Source organism: Apium graveolens, chromosome 7 (genome assembly GCF_009905375.1).
Source record: "Apium graveolens cultivar Ventura chromosome 7, ASM990537v1, whole genome shotgun sequence".
Classification (NCBI taxonomy): Eukaryota; Viridiplantae; Streptophyta; class Magnoliopsida; order Apiales; family Apiaceae; genus Apium; species Apium graveolens.
Genome location: NC_133653.1, coordinates 201321176 through 201343425, shown reverse-complemented (window position 1 = coordinate 201343425; position 22250 = coordinate 201321176). Strand labels below are relative to the sequence as shown.

Here is a 22250-nt window from a genome sequence, read left to right as displayed (position 1 = left end):
ATATCTTCTCTTCATACAAAGCCAGGGAGGAAGATTATAAATTGATAGCAAAATAGGCCAACTTGAGTGATCAGTACGGTTTCCATGAAAGGGATTGAAACCATCAACAGATAAAGCTAATCGAAGGTTCCTGGTCTCTGATGCAAATTCGGCCAATTCTGGTCGACATCCTTCCATGTTTTTGAGTCAGCTGGATGCCTCATTTTACCATCATTTTTTCGCCCAGTGTCATGCCAAGTCATTTCTTTTGCAATGTGCAGTGTACTGAATAAATTTCTTAATCTTGGTATCAACGGAAAATACTATAAAACCTTAGCAGGGACCCCTTCCAGTTCCTCTCCTTTCCGATTCAATTTCCATCTAGAGGCCTTACATATGCGACATGTAGTCTCATCCTCATCTCTCTCACCATGGTATAATAAACAATTATTCGCACATATGTGTATCTTTTCATACCCCTTTCCTAATGAACATAAGGTTTTTTTCACTTCAGTGAAGGAAGAAGGAATATTGTTGCCTTCCGGGAGCATAAACCCGATTAGTAGTAGAACATCAGAGAAGCATGAATCAGGCATACCAAGCATCGCTTTCAAATTGTACAACTTAACTAAAGCTTTTAACTTAGTGTAACTCTCACATCCGGGATAAAGTGGCTGATGTTCACCTTTAACATGGTTGATAAAATCTGAAGAATCAAAAGAAATATCATCTTCATCGTCCTCAGGTATATCCATTCCTGTGGAAAATTGATTGATAGATTCTGAAGTACTGTCTGTTTCAGTCAGTACAGGACTTTCTACTAAATTTGACTCACTGTTCCATATCCAACATGTATAAGTTTGATCGATACCATATTGAAAAAGATGATTTTTAACCGTTTGAGCTTTCCATAATTTACTATGTGCGCACCTTGTGCATGGACAACTAATCTTTTCTTCGGTATACCCCATTCCATATGCAAACAATAATAAATCTTTAACGCCTCTTTGAAACTCTTTCGTTCTTCTATCAGCTCATAACCATGACCTATCCATCTTATATTAACAAGAAACCAAATTAATCAACAAGTATAAGGATATTAGAATGACAGTAGAACATCAACAAGTATAAACATAAGCCAGGAAAACCCTGTTTCGCTATCTCATGGAAAAAACTCGGTTTAATACACTCATTAACTAGCTAAAATATATCGAAGATATCTTTATTACAAGATGACATTTCTCTCGTGGAACCATCACGTAGCTCTGCTCTCCCATCACATAATAAAACAGAGGTATTTAAACCATTTACTCAAGAACAAAATTATGATAATATAGGTGCTACTTATTTTGTGCTAGGTTTTGTAGAGGTGGTTGCGTAGCTTAGCCCACTGTCGTGCTTTTCTTTCAATTCGATAATAGGTTAGCATCCCTAGACTAACTCTATCCAGGCACAACAAGACAAAATGAAATCGTAAATGAGCTAACTAATTTCATGTCTAATTTCATTTATCCCAAATATTTTCAGATGCGCACGCAGAACACCAAGCATGCCCTTCATTCAGTAATGGCAGTTGGAAGCATTGCTACTTCAAAGGGAAAACTATATAAACTACAGGAGACCTTTGAGTACATCAAGTGTAGGCTGGAGCCCAAACTTAAATGGAGACAGGGAAGTGGGAAGGTGTGCTTTGTCGACTGTGATTAACCTCACACCAGTTACCTTTAGATTTCAGATGTGTATCATTTTACATATCTTCTTTTGTATACTATTATTTAGTTTTATTGATTTTAGATGTTTATTTATCGTCCTAGATTATAGACTAAGTAACAGTTTTTTGGAGTACGTGGAGTTGATGGTGAATTGTGTGAAAACTGAAGTAGTATTTGGTGGGGGTTTGTGAAAATTGATTTGAAGTTTGGTGGTTAGAATTGATTATTTTGTTGACTTGTATGAAAAACAGGTTTATGGCATGTTCAATTTACAAACAAATCATGTCAATTTTTTTTTTGAGAAATATGTTACATTAGTTACTTCAATATTACAAAAAAAATAGTATAATATAATATAAATTATTATAAAACTATTACAGCAGGGAAAAAATGTTATAATGATTGGGTGACCCACAGTGGCCTTACATGTGCGGCCCATTTTTTTTTGCAAATTTTAAGTGCAAAGGTAACATGTATAGTGTGATACTATAGACATACTTTGATGTTACCTTTGTAGCCTATTGTAACACAAAATTCAAGGTTGCAAGAGGGCAAAAGAATGTTACCTTAGGGGCCAAAGGTAACTCGAAAAAAAGCAACTTAATTTTTATGTTACCATAGGGCTTTTGTTGGCTGTGGTAACATTTTTTTTGGGTCTGTTGTAACTATAGGCCATCTATGGCGTAGTGGGTTGAAGACATCAACTTTACCATACAATGGCCAGTGATCAACTGGCCTATTTGGTTCTAAGATAAGAGGAGGCTCACTTGGGATGGAAGTGTATTGGAACATCCTTTCAACTGATATAAGTTTATTCTCGAGATTAAAGAGACTCCATATTACCCAAGCTTGTAACTGGTTTAGGTTGAGGCCTTAAGTAACTGCAAAGCCTGCTATGCCTGCAAACCGATATGTCACCAATGTTGGCGAAAAAACTGAGAATGTGGAGAACCAAAATCAGATGGAAAATAAGAATTATCAAGAATCAAACCACATACTTGGATCTATTGTTCCATGAGGAACAGAGATCAGGAAAACTAACGAGAATGCAAATGTTAGAGAAGACAATATATCCAAGTGAAAGGTCAACCACTCCCTTACACTAAAACTGTGAAACTTTGGTCGGGAGCTTCCATCGATTAGTTTCATATTTGTTTCTCGAAATCTGCTTTCTTGATCAAAACTCCTAATCGTGGCTGATCCTGAGATTGTTTCGAAAATTTTTTGTATAACTGGAGCTTGACGCACTCCAACTAAACAAGCCAGCTCACATGCTGAAGGTAGATAATATTGCTGCAGTATAAAAATATGACATGCAGCTCAAGATAAAGGACAAGTTACTATGGAAAATACAATTATGCTCAAAACTTGTATGCTTCTGAATATTTTCTATACCAACACTGAAGTTTACACAAGGAGATATGAAAAACTTAGAACTATGAGTAGAGGTGAATTGCTCACATCATTTTTTTTCTTTCTTTTAGAACGCTCAACCAAATATCCTTACAGCAATAACGGATAAGAAGTACTAAGAAAAGGGACATAAATGTACTTGTAACCAAATATAAATTACAATAACGGGAATGAAAATTAGGAAGACCTGCCATGCCACCTGCGACATTACTGCAATAATCCCTAGAAGTTGTATAATTGAAAAGGCAAATATACCAACTTGATTGGGAATATCCAAATCAACCGTGCTCTGGTCTGTAGATCCCTGAAAAAAAAGTTAATTATACAGACATCCTGTTTTTGTATTAAATGTACCATTCGTTCAATGCACTTACTCTATTTACGATGCGTCCACTTAGAGTAGAATCAAAGAAAGACATTGGAGCACGAAAAATGCAAGCATGCATTTTGTAGAAGAGGAGTGTTGCTGTCTAGTGTCCAACAATTGCAAGAGATAGGGATCTTCCAAGTATGCAAAAAGAACTTCTGATTGCCAAGGCTACATAAAATATTATTAAAGTAGAAACTTTAACTACAACAGCCACACTCCTTGACACATGAGTTGCCCAGGCCATCCAGTAATTGCCTCCAATCTGAAGTACATGAAAAAAAACTTGTGACCACATAATAACGGGTATGAGCGCACCCCGATATGCTGTTATCACATATTTCCAGTAGACTAAGAAGCCGACTCTCCCTTTCTCCCTTTCTTCTTCATTAACAAGCTGTCCTTTCGTTCCTACTGTTTCATCCGGTGGTTGAGCGCTCTGAACATCTACAGTCTGTTACGAGGCCTGAAAACTCCCTGTACTTCTATTCTCACCGAGATTAGAAGATTTCGAAGCTGGCCCAGTGTCTAAAGAGATGAGAGCAGATAAATCTGTCTTATGTGCACCCACAAGTTGAATAAAGTCATTCCCTGAATCAAGTAATTTGCCATATTTTCCGGATTGTGTAATCTGACCATATTTCATAACCTAATAAGATGGAATTATCTCAAAATATATCATCACATATAATGATGAAGGAGAAAAACAAGAAGTCTAGCTCACCAGGATGAGGTCTACAGCAGGTAGAAACTCAACTTGATGTGTTACATAAATCACTGTCTTCGACTCCAGAAGACCCAGTAAGCACTCCTGTCACACAAAATTTGTCAAATGATGTATGCCAAATCAGATATATAACAGTAAAACATAATACATATCATCCTGGTCAAGCTTGTAATATGAATGCTTATAACACGCATAATTAAACAAATAAATTAGTTATTACAACTACACACGTTTACACATATACAATTCCACACCTAAACTAAACAAGAACATAAACAAGAACAAGAACATACAGTGAGGAACACAACATAAACAACATAAACTAAACATAACAAGAACAAGAACATACTCAACATAAACTAAACAGGATCCATACACATGCATCTATTAAAATTAAATAAGAACAAACAGGAACACATGCATCTATTAAAGTAACAAAACATATAAATGCATGTGAAATCTTACCTAATCGAGCAAACCAACTTCAAGATTAACCAAACCGAGCTTCAGAGACCTAAAATCAAACTCGAAAAAACATAAAATAGAAAAAACAAACTCGATTAAAATCAAAACATAAAATTTGAAATTAAATTCGAAAAAATATACTTTTCACACACTAATCGAGTGGTCCAGACTTTCTTCAAGGCTCTTCAGGACCAATCGACCTCGACTTATGAATTAGTCGAGTTTATTAATTCATATATATTTTAGGGGTTTTAGGTTGAAGAGAGTGAGTGAGAGAATGAGAGAGAGATGAGAGAATGAGAGAGATGAGAGAGAGAGGGGGAAAACTATTTTGGTTAATGGGGGGAACTGAAAATAAAAATTTTGTTAACCACGAATTTTTTGGTGTATTTACGGGGGAAGAAAGAAGCGGGCATTTTTTTATAAAAAAAACGATTATAGACATCGGTTGGTTTAGATATTGATGTCTTACAACACCTTTAACATCGGTTTTAAAGTAACCGATGTTAAAACTGCTTTGAACATCGGTGACATTTCTAACTGATGTTAAACGGGTGATGTCGTAGGCACTATTTCATTTATTGATAAAAATAATTTTACACGATATCCCGAATATTACAGTTAATTTATATAATGAAGAATTGTATTTATATTCTTTTACATTTATCTTTCATGTTGTTAAAAATATCTAAAGATTAACAATTAATGGATACTCATTTTAATTTCTTTTTAAGTATATTTTAATTTATAAGTCCATACACTAAATTAAGAAATAATTTAATTCCTCAATACATTTTATTTATAGTGTTTCTTAAATTTCAATCATTTTGCATTACAAATTTGTGAAATAAATTAAATTTTATAAATTTTAAAATATACACACAAGACCGAAATAGATAAATGTGATTTGCATAAACAAAGTTATTATATTGGTATCACATTGTATCATAGTAGTATAAAATAATTTTCATTTCGTAAAAAGAAAAATAATTTTTTTTATCATATAATAGAATTAAGAAAAGAAAATGTTTATATGCATGCCTCATAAATAAAAATATTATATCACTTCCTATTTTTTTAAAATATTTTTTATTGAGTAGTGTTGTAAAGAGAAAGTAAACTTTATATTTTAGTGCCATATAATAAATTAATAGTAAAACCTAAAATTTATTCCAAAATTAAATATTTTTTTATTAATAATGAACATCAAAATTAAGAAAAATAATTTGCAGTCTCTTAAATATAATATTTACTAAAAAATATAATACTAACTTGGTAAAAAAGTTCTAGTATTTATTAATTATTTTTAATGATTTAAAGTTTTATTTGCAGAAATATGATATAATTGATTTTTTTTTGATTTAGTGAATATGATGGAGGAGTGAATTTGCTTGATATGTGAGTTGTAAATTTTAATTAGGATTTTAATGAGCAATTGGAATTAGAGATTTTTTAAATTATTTAGTGTAGGTCGTCTATTAAATTAGGGTTTTAATCTATACCCTCCATTAAAGTTCAAAGTACCGCCTTCTTCTCCTAGCCTCTTTCTTCCCCTGTCCTAGCCCTCCTTCCCTCCCCTTATAAAGCCTCTTTTATCCTTACTAAAGGTGCAGAGCCTCTTGTTTTCTTAAAAAGCATCCCTGTCTTTGTCTCTCCCCTTGAAACCCCAAATAGTTATTTCTCGCCCAAATCCAATCTAGTAATTTTTCCTCTAATGTTATGCTTATGGAGTATTCACTAATATATATATTTACTATACCTACTCTTTGTATCATTTTCTTAATAATTAAACAATGAAGAAAATGCTCCAAAATCTACCTAGAGGTAATATTTCTAGAAATTTTATTTTGTGAAAACTAATTTATTTTAGTTCATCCTCCAAGTTTGCTATGTATCCTTGGTCACTGGCTCTACGAGTTGGAAGATGTTGGGAAAGAATTAAAAGTTGGAGGAGGCTGGAACTGACAACTAATACTCTGGGACAAGCAGAAAAAAACCTTGTTTAGACAAGGGTAAAACTATCATCATTGACATTGAAGATGATGGTTAGACTTCTAATTTTCTTTCTTTAATAATATTTTTTATCTAAATATGGTATTGTTAAGCCTTCTCGGAAATTAAACAGAAGCCGTCCCTATGGCCAAGCTCTCGTTGATGAACTTAATGCGAGAATGGCAAGTACAACAAACACCCTGCAGAATTAGCAGCAGAGGAGATATATCTCTAGTAGCACTAATTTGATATAAGCCTTTAAATTATTTTTATAGATTACAATGTTCTTTTCATGATTGTTTATTTTTTTATGCCACTATGTTTCCTATATGTCATTATCCAATTTTTCTTTACATCTTGCTGTCACAAAAATATTTGGATAGCTAGTGAGAACAATAATTTATTGCTCTATATTGTTCGGCCAAACGTAATAGAATGTTAACTCCGCTTGCATATCTCTTGGAGCTCATGTTCCTTCGTCTCATCGATAACAATATTACCAAGAAACCTAACTATCGATTGTATATTATCCATAAACTCAAGTCACTGCGTGTGTTGGATTTCAATTAAGTTTAACAAAAGGTCAGTCCTTTTTTACCAATTAATTGAGTGGTTGTTTTTATTAACATAGGTTAGAGTAACTTTAATATGTAACAAAAAGTTATCTTCCTATAGTTGGAGCCTGTATACTTATACTATGAGAATTATGTGTTCTGTGGTTTAAAATTTTAATGTTCTTGTGCTTGCTTCATATTTTTGACATATATGATAGTATAGAATCTCTTTTAGCCAGGTGATTGCATGTGCGTTGACATTTATATTTTTATGGCATATACACATATGTTGTTAATTGGTAGTATAAATGTTTTCATGGAAACGCTTTTAACAAGAATATATTATTAATGATAGGAGTGAATTGAAGCAGCCGGTATGTTTGCATCAGAGGAAGCTGAGGCAAGAAAGAAGTCTTTTAAAACATTTTTACCTGGCAAGTTGCCTGCCCCCGACGTACCGAAGGAAGAGCAACCACCTAAAAATGTTTCCCCAACTCGAGAGAAAATTACTCCTATTCAAGTGACACAGAGCTGATGGTAATCCGAGTTAAGCTTTTGCTACCCAGCTTAAGACATTATTATATGGTTGGTTACAAAAAGACCATGCTTTGTAGTATATTAGGCTTTAAGTTATTCCGAAGACTTGTATGCTTAAGCAATATTTTGTAGTTAGTTGATGTGGTTTCACTGGTACAAAACTGATCTTTTACGTCCGTTAAATAGTTAGTTGATGCAATGAAATGCACATGCAAGTATGATTCCGCTATGAGATATGACAAAATCAAGCTCCAGAGGAAGAAAGTAAACAAATATGTTTGTTAGTTACACCGACTTGGTAGCATAATAAGATCAGATTAACACTAGGGAATTGAGCTCTAAATGACCTATACAAAGGAAACATTGTTATCATATACTGTTCTTGGACTTATTTGTTTAGAAGATGGTGAGCATGAATGAGAAAAACAAGAGCAATAATGAACATTTTTGTGCACCCGACAAAGAAACCTGTAGTTGTAGTTGTATGGAGATGAATTATTTATTATTATATAGCAAGGCATAAAACTGTTGGAAGGAAATTGGTATATATAGCAAAAATGTAAAAGAAAAAATTAGATATATACACCTACCTAAAGAGAAAGTTACTCTATGTCTTTCATTCCTAGCTTTTGGTCTTAGAATGCTAAGCCCTTTCTTTCTATTAGAATTTAAAAAATGCTTAATAAAAGTGGCTTCAACCGTGTCTATTACCTTAACTACCTGCAAAGTTAGCATATATAATTAGTCTTCAAGGAAATAAGGAGACAAATACAAAAGTATAAGTATATATAAAGATATACAAATATATAGAAAGACTTAGTACTTGCTTCAAGGAGTAGAAGCTGCTAGTGAAGCAGTTTTAGTAGCAACATCCGAAGCAAGATGAGTTTAATTTTGCATATTCTAATATCTTTAAAAATTGTAAGTTTGACACATTATGTAGTCCTAAAAAACAAAGAAACATATTTTACACCGTATACACAAATTTACATAACAAATAAAGTCATAAAAATTATAAAAAACCAACAAATTTATATATAGAGACATCTAAATAGATTTCATCAAATTAAAACAGATATAGTAGAAAATTTGAAAATTAAAACAGATTTCATCATAATTGAATTTAAGAAAAAACAAAAAAAAAATTACAAGATGACAGAGAGGGAGAGGGGGGGGGGGGGTTTAAGGGTACCACCAATCTCCTTGTATCTCAAATATACTAACATGTACCACTATGGTGTTAGGATTAAACATGGTAGGTAAATGAAAAGTACATTATATATGGGTTTAGCTATATATCTCATAATAAACTATTTATATAATACATTATGTTTAATGTTATCATACAAAAAAGAACCTGCATATATTAGGATTGTCTTTAATCGTTATAAGCATGGATTTCTCTCATTAGAATACACATATAAAGGAAAAATAAACTATGTATACATAAATTCGAATATCCCCGTGAGAAAAGGGTGATGAGCATATATTACACCCAACAAACTGTTTTAGGGTAGGTACATATGCAAAATCTAAATGATGTCAAACGCTTCAAGGGATAATACTACAACAAAAATAACCCACATCCAAAATCTAGGTCCTTCTACTTCTAAAATACTTAATGAGTGCTGAAAACTAAGTATATCTGAAGAGTAAAAACCTAAATGAGTACTGGATACTAAGTACATTAGAACAATATTACTATTTTACCAAAATTTATTTTCCACAAGAAAAAAAATTATAACTAAAGGTTAGTTCTTTAGACAAAATTTCATAGGATGAAACTACTGTTGGTGAATCTTAAACTTTGGGTTATATGTTATTTTCGAATAAAGAGTTACCAACGTCTATTTTGTGTAGTGTTTGTTTTCACGTCCCTTGTTTTAGGAGTTTTGATTGAGTTAAGGAAGTAGAGTTAGTGTAGGTTGTGGGCAGGTGATCGTGTCCTATTTTTTAGCATTTTTAGTTTCCTAGTATATTTCTTTTATATTGCCTCAGTTTGCAGAAATAAAAAGGTGTATTTTTCTGGAAAACTGTGTTTTGCTTTTCTTAGTTTTATATCATTCAGTTAATATAAATATATTGACAATATTTGGTATCAGAGCTTAGGATTTCTCGGTGAAAGACGGAAATATCGGTAATGGATATAAACAAAGCAAAACAAGGAGGGTCGATAGGTTTGAGCTATCCAACACTGGCCAAGAATAACTACACAACTGGGGCACTAAAAATGAAGGTGTACACAAGCAATGTCAAGGCGCCTGTGGAAGAAAAGACAGACAAAGTTACATTATCCATGTTGTATCATGGTCGGCCAGATAATATGTTACCTCAATTGCGGAAAAAGGAACAACAAAAGAGGCCTGAAAGGCCTTGAAAACTATGTGTCAAGGTGCAAAATGCGTGAAGAAGGCTAAGGTTCACACATTGAGACTAGAATTTGAATCAATGTCCATGAAAGACAGCGAACAGCTCGATCACTACTACTTGAGGTTGAATGGTTTGGTGACTAATATAAGAGCACTCAGCGAAGAAATGAAAGATGCCTATGTGGTCAAAAAACTACTTCGTGCAATGCCAACAAAATTACTACAAATTGTTTCGACTTTGGAGCATTTTAGAAATTTAGAAACTCTATATGTGGAAGAGGTAGTAGGATATCTGAAAGCTCATGAAGAATGAATGAAAGGGGGTGAGAAAGGTGAATCAAATGGAGGACAACTCATGCTCACCGAGGAAGAATGGCAAAAATATGGGAGTAGTGATGGGAAATTATTGTTGACTCGTGAACAATGGCTAAAAATATATAATCGCATCAACACATATAACTCATCATCAAGTTTTATAAATCGTGGAGGTCGTGATAAAAGTGCTTTGAAGTGTTACAACTGTTTAGCATATGGTCACTTTGCTGCTGATTGTCATAAACCAAGGCGTACAAGAGATTTAAAGGAAGTTATAAAATGGCCAAGACCAATGAAGATGAGGAATCGACTCTTCTCTTGGAAAATTATGACGGTGCAACTACTACACGCCTATGTGAAAAGTAGGTAATGCCCTCTCAATTTATAAAATTTCAAAATGAATCGAATATTTGGTATTTGGATAACAGAACAAGTAGTCATATGACAGGTTGCAAATCAAAATTCATAGAATTGAATGAGAATATTACTGTATAGGTGAGTTTTAGGGATGGTTCTACTATGAAGATAGAGGTAAAGGGTTCTGTATCTTTCACTTGCAAAAATGGAGAAGTTCGAATCCTTGACGATGTGTAACATATCCCTACTCTTCGAAATAATATAATAAGTCTTGGACAATGGTCGGAGGAAGGAAATAGAATAGCTCCTCATGAAGGTAAAGCGATCTCAAAACAGACTCACTCCTCATGAAGGTAAAGCGATCTCAAAATAGACTCTATAAAATTGTTCTTAATACTGCCAATTCGATGTGCTTACTGTCAAAATAAGATGAGTTATCAAAATTGTGGTATATGTGTTTGGGACACGTAAATTATCATGCTTTATCACTAATGAACTAGGATCGAATGATGAATGGAATCCCTAAGATCAATCAGCCAGAGGAGGTGTGTAAGGGTTGTCTGATGTCGAAGCAAACTAGAAAGCAATTTCCCTCGAAGGCAAGTAATAATGTAACAAAAGTTCTGGAACTGATTCATGGGGATCTTTGTGGCCCATTTCATCTTGAACCTGCATCTGGTAAGAGGTTTTTTCTTCCCGTGGACTATTTTAGTCGATATATGTGGGTATATTTAAAAAAACAAAGATGAAGTATTGGAGGCTTTCAAAATCTTTTATGCTTTGGTTGAAACAGGTCCAGAAAGAAAGGTTAGAGTCGTGATAACTGATTGGGGTGATGAATTTGGGTCGAACGAATTTAAGAAGTTTTATGAAAAGGATGGATTAACATGACATTACACCGCACCATATACGCCACAACAGAATGGTGTTATGGAACGTCGAAATCGGACTATTGTGGAGATGGCCAAGATTTGTTTAAAAGAGATGAAACTCCCTTCTTTTATGTGGGGTGAAGCTGTTAGACACTCCGTGTATTTGCTGAACAAGCTTCCAATGAGAGCTCTACCAGGAATAACTCCATATGAGGCGTGGAATGAGAAAAACCACAAGTTGGACATATCAGGGTCTTTGGGTGTATTTCTTACATGAGAATTCCAAGTCAGAAAATGAGCAAACTGGATGACAGGAGCAAACCGGTAGTGAATCTGGGTAAAGAACCGGGAACTACGGCTTATCGCCTTTATGATCCCAATAGTAACAAGGTTTTCGTGAGCCGAGATGTTATATTTGAGGAAAATAAATCGTGGTCTTGGGAGACAAATGATGTTAGCGAAGTTTCCATGTTTATAATTGAGGGTATGGCTGAAGTAAAAGGAAGGGAATCATGAAGTTTTAAAACTAATTTTGGTGAAAGTGACATTAAAAGCATCAAGTCAGCAGAGTCTCCAATACTGCAATCACCTGTGCAACAACTGAACCCGGAGAATTACGAAGATAGTGCAGAACTAAAGAGAATCATAAATTTGAGTGAAATTTATAATGAGACTGATGAGCAGCAACTAGACGAGGAGTTATACCTTATGGGAATAGAGGAACCTATAAATTTTGTACAGGCAGCTAAGGACATAAATTGGAAATTAGCCATGAAGAAAGAGATGGAGTCAATTGAAGAAAATCAGAACTGGAAATTGTCTGAACTGCCACCTGGGAGGAAAGTTATAGGCCTGAAATGGATATTCAATTTAAAAAAGGATGCTGAGGGAAGAATTGTGAAGCATAAAGCGAGATTAGTACCCAAAGGTTATGTTCAAGAGCGTGTAGTTGATTTTGACGAAGTCTTTGCTCCAGTGACAAGGCCTGAAATGGTTCATTTTCTATTAGCTTTGACTGCTAAGAACGAATTGGAAGTTCACCATCTCGATGTCTCAGAAACAAAGGTTTGTTGCTTTATTGTCTTGTGAGGTGGAGTATATGGCCGCAACTGCAACAACTTGTTAGGCTATATGGATTCGTAATATTTTAAGTCAGATAACATCATACTCTATTGGACTAGTTGTATTGTTTATCGATAATAAATCATCTATAGATTTGGCAAAGAATTATGTATTTCATGGCAGGAAAAAACACATACATATCACGTATCACTTCTTGAGGGAATGTATTGAGAGAGGAGACATTGTTCTGAAGCATATGAGTAGTGGACATCTTAAACTTTGGTTATATGTTATTTTCAAATAAAGAGTTGTGAACGTCTATTTTGTGTAGTGTTTGTTTTCAGGTCCGTTATTTTAGGAGTTTTGATTGAGTCAAGGCAATTGAGTTAGTGTAGGTTGTAGGCAGGTGATCGTGTCCTGTTTTTTAGCATTTTTCGGTTTCGTAGTTTCCTTGTATTTCTTTTATATTGCCTCAATTTGCAGAAATAACAAAATGTGTTTTTCTGGCAAGCTGTGTTTTGGTTTTCTTAGATTCATATCATTTAGTTAATATAAATATATTGACAATAAGTACCACACATGTTGTTTGAGCAGAACTTTCTCTTTAGTTTTAAAATGAACTTTTATTTGAAGTTATTGTATATGCAAAAGATGAGCAAATTATAGCATATAAATTAAAAGCCCCAACAAGTCGAACCCAGATATGTGCAATATATATTGGAACCCATATAATTTATTTTTATTTTTTTTGTAATTTAAATCTTTCAAAAGAGATGGCTAAATTCAAAAAAATTGTTAACTATATATCTAGATACAAAAATACCTTATTATACTTTATTTCATATCATCGAATATTCTACTAGTTAACATTACACAGAACACTCAAACATACAAAACAAATAATCATTACACAATCACGTGAATTCATCACTAACACGGCGAAAAATTATTACGTTAAAGATGCTCGAAAGAAAGAATCCGATAAACTGAATGTGTACCTTATATGTACACCATTGACATTCTTTGCAACCAAATTTGCAGCAGCAGACACACTATTGACCAGAGAATAAACCATATAATTAGTAATTATACTCTGATTATGTTTCATAATAAAATATAAAAACGGTGTGTCAAATTAATAAAGATTACATATAAAATTTTAATCAACACCCAAATATTTTTTTTATAACATAATTAGATTCGGGAAAACAAAGGGACGGGAATGGGAAGGTAAAGAAAGAGAACATGGAGCACGGAAGAGAAAGAAGGGAGAGAGGGAGTGGGAGAGAGAGAGGGGGGAGGGAGATTACCAACAACGAATGCAACGGTCTAGGATCGAAGAAGTTAACAAACCCAATTAGGTAGAAGTGATGGGAAATAACAAGAAAAAATCTGTTACATGGCTATTTATGTATACATATTCAATCGTTAGTATTGACATACTTCATACCAATAATGTAAATTAGGAAATTGCTCGGATAGATGAATGAGGTGTGATGGTTTTTGGGACCAATGTTTCCATCGAGCGATGCTATAATGGACAGAGTTTGATTTTGGGAAGAATAGACTAAAATTGGCCCGACCACTATTAAGTTTCGATTAGACTATTTTTTTATAATTAAAAAATTTATTTTACATCGGATTAGAGACAACCAACGTATATACAATCACATATATATCGAGTGCTGAAAAATTGATGTATATGCTGAGTATTTGTAATGATCTTATACGATGGTGAACCAGACGTGACGTAAAATGAGTTTTTATACGTTAACCAATTTAGAGACGACTTATATGTCACCCTTATACATTGGTTGTTTACTGAACCGACATAAATGGTACTTTCAGAAGTGTAATATATGTCACCTTTTCAAAAAACCCGATGTATGAAGTCTTATATACATCGGATTCTTCTATGTGGATCGTAAATTAGGCGACATAAAAGTTTGATTTTGTACTAGTAAATTTGATGTCTATGACTAGTTGTATGAATGAATATTCCTTGGAATTGCTTGGTGTTTCCATAGGTAAATAACTAGGTCCATATGTGGGCCCCACATATAGGTCCCCTATGAGCCCCACAATTCTGAAAGAAATTCTATGATCTTTTGCAACACACTAAGTATGTTACTATATAGTCTAAAATATATTATTATTGAGATCTATTGTAACAGAGATTGGTATGTTGCAATAGAGTAGTTTTTATGTTGCTATAGTTATCTATACTAACTACCTACGAGTCAACATACCTTTGTTGTTGCCTCATCCCTTTTCGGGTCTTTAGCAATATTTTTTTGGTCCTATATATTGCAACAATGTTATGGGGTTGCTTAAAGCAATCTATGGTGTAGTGAAAGGTCCACTTATTCGGAATAGATAAAAATGATCCAACTGTACATATGTTAAAATGGTTACAAAAAAATGTTAAACCCAAAATATCAAGAATTTTTAATCATTTGAACTTCATTACTTTAACAAATAAAGTCTAACTAAACGTAATTCTAAATTTCACTGTACGCTCATAGTGAAATTTTGTCATATCACTAAAATTTATAGATGGTAACATCTTTATGGTTGAATTATTCATAAGTATTTTTTTAAAAAAAATTGAAACATCAATATGGAACTAAATACCGGTTAAATTCACTACTAAAAAAATGTCAATAGGCATCAGTTCACTAATGTCTATTTCATTCAAAACCGATGTCTTCGTGGGTGTAGACACTACGCCATAAGTGCACATAGGCAACGGTTTTTATCCAGTGTTGCACAAAAAGCGTTGCATTATCTATAAAATTTTCAGTTTATTGCAACACAGTGGAGGGTGTATGGAGTTTCCGGATAGTGCATTTCATGTTTTTGGTGTGATTTTTGTGAAGAATTCGGTGTCCTGGAATTACAACCCAAAGTTCTAGTGAACATCTGATGCTGGAAGATGCGGCAGTTAGGAGCAATTCATACCAAGAAGATCTATGTCCCTCTCAACTTAGGGACGCTGATGTATCAACCTCAGGTGGAAACACATCATGTGCGAATGATGAAACAAGCATGAATGACTTATTAATGATGGTTTTCTGTGAACAAAGGGCTCCTGGTAAGGAGATAGTCTGCAACAAGCAAATTAAAAATATTCCGCATGACTTTCAATTTCCAGAAGATGAAATTGCGAAAAGGATGCGGGTGAGCATCCCTTTCAATATAATTTCCTAATGTATATAATGTGTTTGCATGTATTAATGTAAGTGCAATAATACAGGTATGAGTTCCAAATGCAGTATGGATCCATTGGGTGGTCAGTTGGAGCAACTCTAGGGTATGCACAGGCTGCTAAGGATAAGCGAATAATTGCTTGCATTGGTGATGGAAGCTTTCAGATAACTCATCACAAGTTATCTGTGTTTTTCCAATAATGGACCATATATGGTGTTAACTGTTGGAAATCCCACCATTTTTACCAGAATCATTCCTTCTTTATTTCACATTATCAAATTCAATATCCATTGCAGGTTACTGCTCAAGATGTGTCGACAATGTTGCGATGTGGTCAGAATCAAATCATTTTTCTGATAACGGTGGTTATACCATTGAAGTGGAGATCCATGATGGACCATACAATGTTATCAAGAACTGGAACTACACTGCACTGGTTGATGCGATTCACAATGGTGAAGGCAAATGCTGGATGACTAAGTTCAGTTGAGAAAATCTAATACATAATGTATCATTTACTTACAAGTTAGAGAAGTGAACCTTATTTTTTAAAAAAAGTATTGTTGACACTGGCATTTCTTGAATTGTACAGGTCCGCTGTGAGGAAGATCTTGTTGAAGCAATAGAGACAGAAACGGGAGAAAAAAAATTGTCTTTGCTTCATTGAAGTGATTTGTCACAAGGATGATACAAGCAAAAAGCTGCTCGAGTGGGGATCTAGGGTCTCTGCTGCCAACAGCCCCCCACCGAACCGCCAGTAGATCTTTTATTGTTCCTGCTATTTGTTGGAGTAAGATTACATGTTGAACTTTGTTTAGTGGATTATGAATCTTTTATTACGGAATTAAACATTTTTTTTAGTGTAACATTTTCAAGTTCAATTCAATTATGTTTTTCTGACTTTCTATACATATACATATGTGTCTTCATCTAATATCGAACTTCGGGACCCGATGACCAAATTTGAGTTCCTCTTTGAGAAATTGGCACTATTAGACTTTGTTTCATTGGATTCCTCTTCTTTCCATAGTCTACACTGTCACAAAGACCTTCTGCTTTATCACTTTGTGTATGGTCAATACTCTATCTACCAACAACTTCTGCTTTATAAGTTAGCATTCTAAAGCTCCTTTTCAGAAGTAGTTTAGCAGTGGCTATTGTAGAGATGAGTTTTAGTTTTCAGGAGAAATTTCTAATTAAAGTAGTTGGGCAATGTGTATCATAGTGGCAATGTGCTAAAGAGCTAGCTTGTACAGGGATATTCAAAAATAATTCACAAAGTTGGTTTATATAAATATTGGCTAAGAGTTGGCTGGAAATGTAATATATGTATCTTGCTATATTCTCTTTGAATACTCTTACCACTTTTATCTAGTTCTTTGCTATCCTCTGTTCCTCTCCGAAATCTTTAAAATTCCTTATATTCGTCTTCTTTTCAAAAATCTTCTCAGCTTTACTTTTCAGTTTTTAGAACTAAAAGCCAAATTTCAAGTCAACTTTTATCATAGTAAAATATGGAATCCCAAAGTTGAAGCATATATTTATTCTGTTGTCTATGATAAAAACATGTAAAAAAGTGATATGTGAATATTTAAGAGAGTTAAATTTGATAGCTTCTAACAAGTTGTGACATGATAATAGTTTGTTGTGTTTCTTGTGGTCTTATCTCATCCTTTCTTTAATGAAATGTTTCAGTTTTTCTTATATATCTCATAATCTATTTTAGGCTGTTAAGGATGACTTAGGAAGGATCCAAATTCAAAAGCCAGAGAAAGGCCCATTTCATGTCTCTGGAAAGAATATCGATAATCTCAATAATGACTGTGAAAAAGGGGCATGGTTGTCTTAGATTATGTGCTGAAATTATGTGCAAAGCAATTTTTTTGGATAAAAGACTAATATGTCAGTATTTTATTTTTTTGGTTGCTTTTCTCGATCCTACAATTAAATGTATGTCCATGCATACTATTTATTTAGTTTGTACCAGAAAAAGGTGCAATGTTATATCAGTATAGGTTTGCCTATAATGCCCTAAACTGGAGCATGGTTTTTCTTATAAATTTTTGTTTTGTTTGACAGTATTCACTCGACTATCTGATTATTGTCTACTAAAATGGTTGCTTTGAGGAATTGCTAAAGATATTGGTTCGAACTCAACAATGAAGCATAAATCTACATGGATGCCTTTCCCATGATGTTTAAACCCATCTCAAATACATGCATTTTTATCTCTGGATCACATCTACTGGCAGTTCTCTACCTGGATGGAAACAAACACTATCTGCTTTATAATGTCAAAATGAGTTGAAAGGCTAGAGTTGAAATGAGTAGGTGACATTATTTAGAAAAGAAAAGAAAAAAAATTACTCATTTGTTCTTTTGAAGTTAGAATTTGGTACTTTGATAATTTAGTAAGTTTTAAATTTCATTCGATGCTTGTTGTATTGATTGTTGGATGCCTTATTTGACAGGAATAATGTAAAAGTAGAATAACTATGTCAATTTTTTTTATTTTTGAAATATTGCATTTGACTCTATATGGTGTTGCATAAGACTAAAAATGATGTTATATATGAATAAAAATGGTGTTGCAAATGACTAAAATCAGTGTTGTATTACATATTGTGGGACCCACTCTTGACGTGGCAAAAGTGGGGCCACTGCTGATGTGGCAAATGTTGGACCCCTTGCTAATGTGTCAAAGTAGAGCCATTGCTGACGTGGCAATATGACGTGTCACTTGCCATGTAGGACACAGTGGTGATGTGGTTTCATTTTATGCAACACGAACTGTTATTGTCATTATACGCTTTTACTGTTGCAAAAGATGCATAATGCAACACTTTCTGGTGTTGCATAATTCATTGCCTTAAGGCTTGGCAACCCTACCTGGTGTTGCCTATTACGTAACACCATTTAGGCCATATGCAACTGTATAGTAGGGGTTGCGTATGTGCACTTATGGCGTAGTGAGAGAAATGTATTTCCTTTTTCACATCGGTTGAAAACTTATGTCAAAAGTCAGCCCAGATCAGCTCATAGACATCAGTTTTAGACGATGTCTCATTTATAGACATCAGCTATAAACTGATGTTTGATTAATTTAAAATTGATGTGTTCGTGGGTGTAGAGATTGAACTTTTTACATAGGTTATTTTAAAAAAGTTTATAATGTAAATAGACATTTTGGACATTATTCACATTTATATACACTAATGTTAAATATTTACATGGTCTAACAATATACATACCAAAAAATGCTAAAACCAAAAACCAACAAATGTTATCATATTTAAATAACTAAAACGTTAATTATCATTACAAAACAAATCCAAATACATTATTTACCATTACCAAAACAATCCAAAGAATTTTAGTATACAGCAAGAAAATCAAAAACATGATTTTCCAAAACTACTAAATTATCAAACCTATTGCAGCTAGTATATACCGAAACAGGGCACCATTTACTCATGATTTCCTTAATCCACCATCATGTGTTGATCTTACATTGGCTTCATCCTGCCAAATTTAGTAAAATAGTCATGTATGTATTGAGATAAAAGAATAATATACTGATTAAAAAAATTATGAAAGCTGTTATGTGGAGTTACTATTAGTGTAAATGGGTTGTTTAAAGTAGATTTTAAAGTAGATCCCGAAGAAGCAAGTTCTTCCGAGTGCAGCAGCTTTGCTAGCCCAAAACGCTTAAATAAAATGCTTCGTAGAGGAGATTAGAAAGAACTTTTAACCTAAATATGCACTTACACAACACAGTGAATATGAGGAAGCTTAAGTGTGGACCTGAATATCATCACCGAATAGGATATCCACTACTTCAGCTAAAAATAAGTTTAACACCTGAGTTTTTGAATCTGGTAAATATGGCACAAAGTAACAGCTCCCATATACTGTTAAATCTGAGCCATAAAACTTATAGTAAACATTAATCTAACACTCCTTTAGTATTGCAAATCATGACATCTAGGAATGTTGAAACCAGACATTTTAGAGCAAAATTTGGAGGGGCAGTAGCCTGACATTGGCTTAAACAAATAGTGGTAAACAAGTACATCAGACCAAGCTACAGACTAATGTTTCAACGTGTATTTGGATATTTATGACGACTAAAATAATGGGAAAAGATTAAAAGAACTGTTTCAACATAATGTTACACTACAAGAAATCTGGCCATTTACGACGGTTTTTTTGAACTGAAATCGTCGTAATTGAGCCATTTACGACGGAAAAAAATCGTCGTTTTTGGTCGAGTAGTAAGTTCGTTTTTTCGTCACAAGATAAAATTGAATCGCAAGTTAGGAAGTTGGGGCCCACATACTCAATAAAATAATAAATCTACTTACGACGGAATTTATCGTCGTAAGATACAATAATACGATGAATAATAACGTCGTAAGTTATGTACTTACGACGGAAAAAACGTCGGATATTACTTTACGGAACCCACTTTTAATGAGATAAAAGCATAAATTTACGATGAAAAAATACGTCGTAAATTAGTAACTTACGACGGAATATGTGATAAACAACCGTCGTAAGTTTGTATTTCCAAAATAGCCTGATTTTTCAGTTTCCGGTCATTTTTTAAATTCTATACAATGCCAAATAAAAAGTAATCAAAACTAGTGAAAGAACACATTTTTTTGGGTAAAGGAGGATGAGCCTCGTAAATACATATAAAAGAGAAAGAATATACAAAGGGAGTCCCTAAATATTTACCTCTTGAAACAAATCTTCGAGAGGAAAACAAATAAGAAAAAAAAATAAAAGAACAAAATCAACTACAAAAGAACCTAATCTAAATCCAACCCTCAAAGGCTTAGAATAAAAAACAAAAATAGGCCGAAATAAATTAAAATACCACATTTGGCACCACCAAAAGAGCACCAGCCAATTCCCTCCAATCAAAACAAAATCAAAATAAAAACTAAGAAACCCAGGAAGAAAAGTCCACAACCACCTACTCCAATTGTTGCAGAACCATCTCGACACCTTCAGAGGGAAACTAGACAAAACGGAAGCAATCGATTTCTGAAGGATCATAAAAAAATAAATCACAGCCAAATCCCAAGTAAACTCGCACAACCAAGCAACAAGAGAACTCCAACAGCAGAAAACTTAGAAAAAATCTGCACCTCACACGACTAAAAGTCCCTGCAACAATGAAAAGTGAACCGGGGACATAAGTATGATTGTGCCTAAAACTATATTACCAAGTAAAACCCTGTACCAAATAATGCAGTAGCTATAAGACATAAGTATGAATTAAGGAAGCAACTTAGAAGACACTATAGCGTAAATCATTAGGAGTGGACTCCAATAGCTTAGCAGTAACAACCTCCCCAACAAACGGTCGAAAAATCACCAATCTAAAACTCACCTGTCAACAACCACAAACACTACATCAAAATCCCACACTCTAATACCAAAACAAACTACACCCATCATCCATAACATTTATATGTCACCGTATAGGTAGATGCACCATCACTCACATCACTCAAAAACACAAACCCTCCATTAATAGACTGTATATCATAAACAGGTACAACAAGACCCAAATTAGCAACAACCTGTCAGAAACACATTAAACACTTGTACATGAAACGCAAACACAATGGCTCGAACTGAAATTAAAGATTCAGAATCATCAACATATAACATTTAGGTAAAAGATACTTATCAATGCATTAGATGTTCAAATTACCTCCATTTACAATAAAGTTCATGAGATGGAATACTTTTTGAGTTGTCCAACCATACTCGGGCACTCTGACTTCAATCCTTATCAATTGTATCAGCATATACTTCTAGATTGTAGGTGATAAACACTTGAAACTGATTTAATCAAATAATCAGTCATTACCCCCTTGATAAGCACTATACCTACCAGCCTATGATGTGCGACACGAATTGTTTCAGTTGCATAATGTTGGGCAAAACCAAGCGTAAAAAGGAAAAAAACGTACTAACTAATTAAAATACTACACTAATAATATACAATAAAAATGTGTAATTACATAAACATGAACATATGGCTAGAGTTGGCTATATTTTAAATACTGCACAAATACAATGACCAAACAAAAAGTACCAAATATTAACAATTCAACCAAGAAGACATACTTGTAAACTTCCCGACAGGCATTTAATTTAACAATATTTTCATAACAAAATAGCAATCTATATTTAGGAATGCCTAATGAAAAAATGCAATACATTAATGTACTAGGAATATAATGGAACCGGTATAACAAAAGAAGACAGTGTTACAAAAAGAACAAAACAAACCTGCCAG

The 22250-nt window shown here is 33.7% G+C and overlaps 1 long non-coding RNA gene and 2 pseudogenes across 1 annotated transcript; 1 reads left to right on the top strand and 2 right to left on the bottom strand.

Annotated features, from left to right (window-relative positions):
- Positions 1-302: 302 nt before the first annotated feature.
- LOC141674367 (ABC transporter C family member 3-like) lies at positions 303-4617 on the bottom strand (annotated as a pseudogene).
- An 11240-nt stretch (positions 4618-15857) lies between these two features.
- On the top strand, positions 15858-16692 carry LOC141674366 (pyruvate decarboxylase 2-like; annotated as a pseudogene).
- A 4082-nt stretch (positions 16693-20774) lies between these two features.
- On the bottom strand, positions 20775-21715 carry LOC141670798 (uncharacterized). Its single transcript, XR_012554751.1, has 3 exons — positions 21660-21715; positions 21291-21332; positions 20775-21106 (listed from the first exon to the last, which is right to left on the bottom strand). It is a non-coding gene; the product is annotated as an uncharacterized LOC141670798 (long non-coding RNA).
- Positions 21716-22250: the final 535 nt, after the last annotated feature.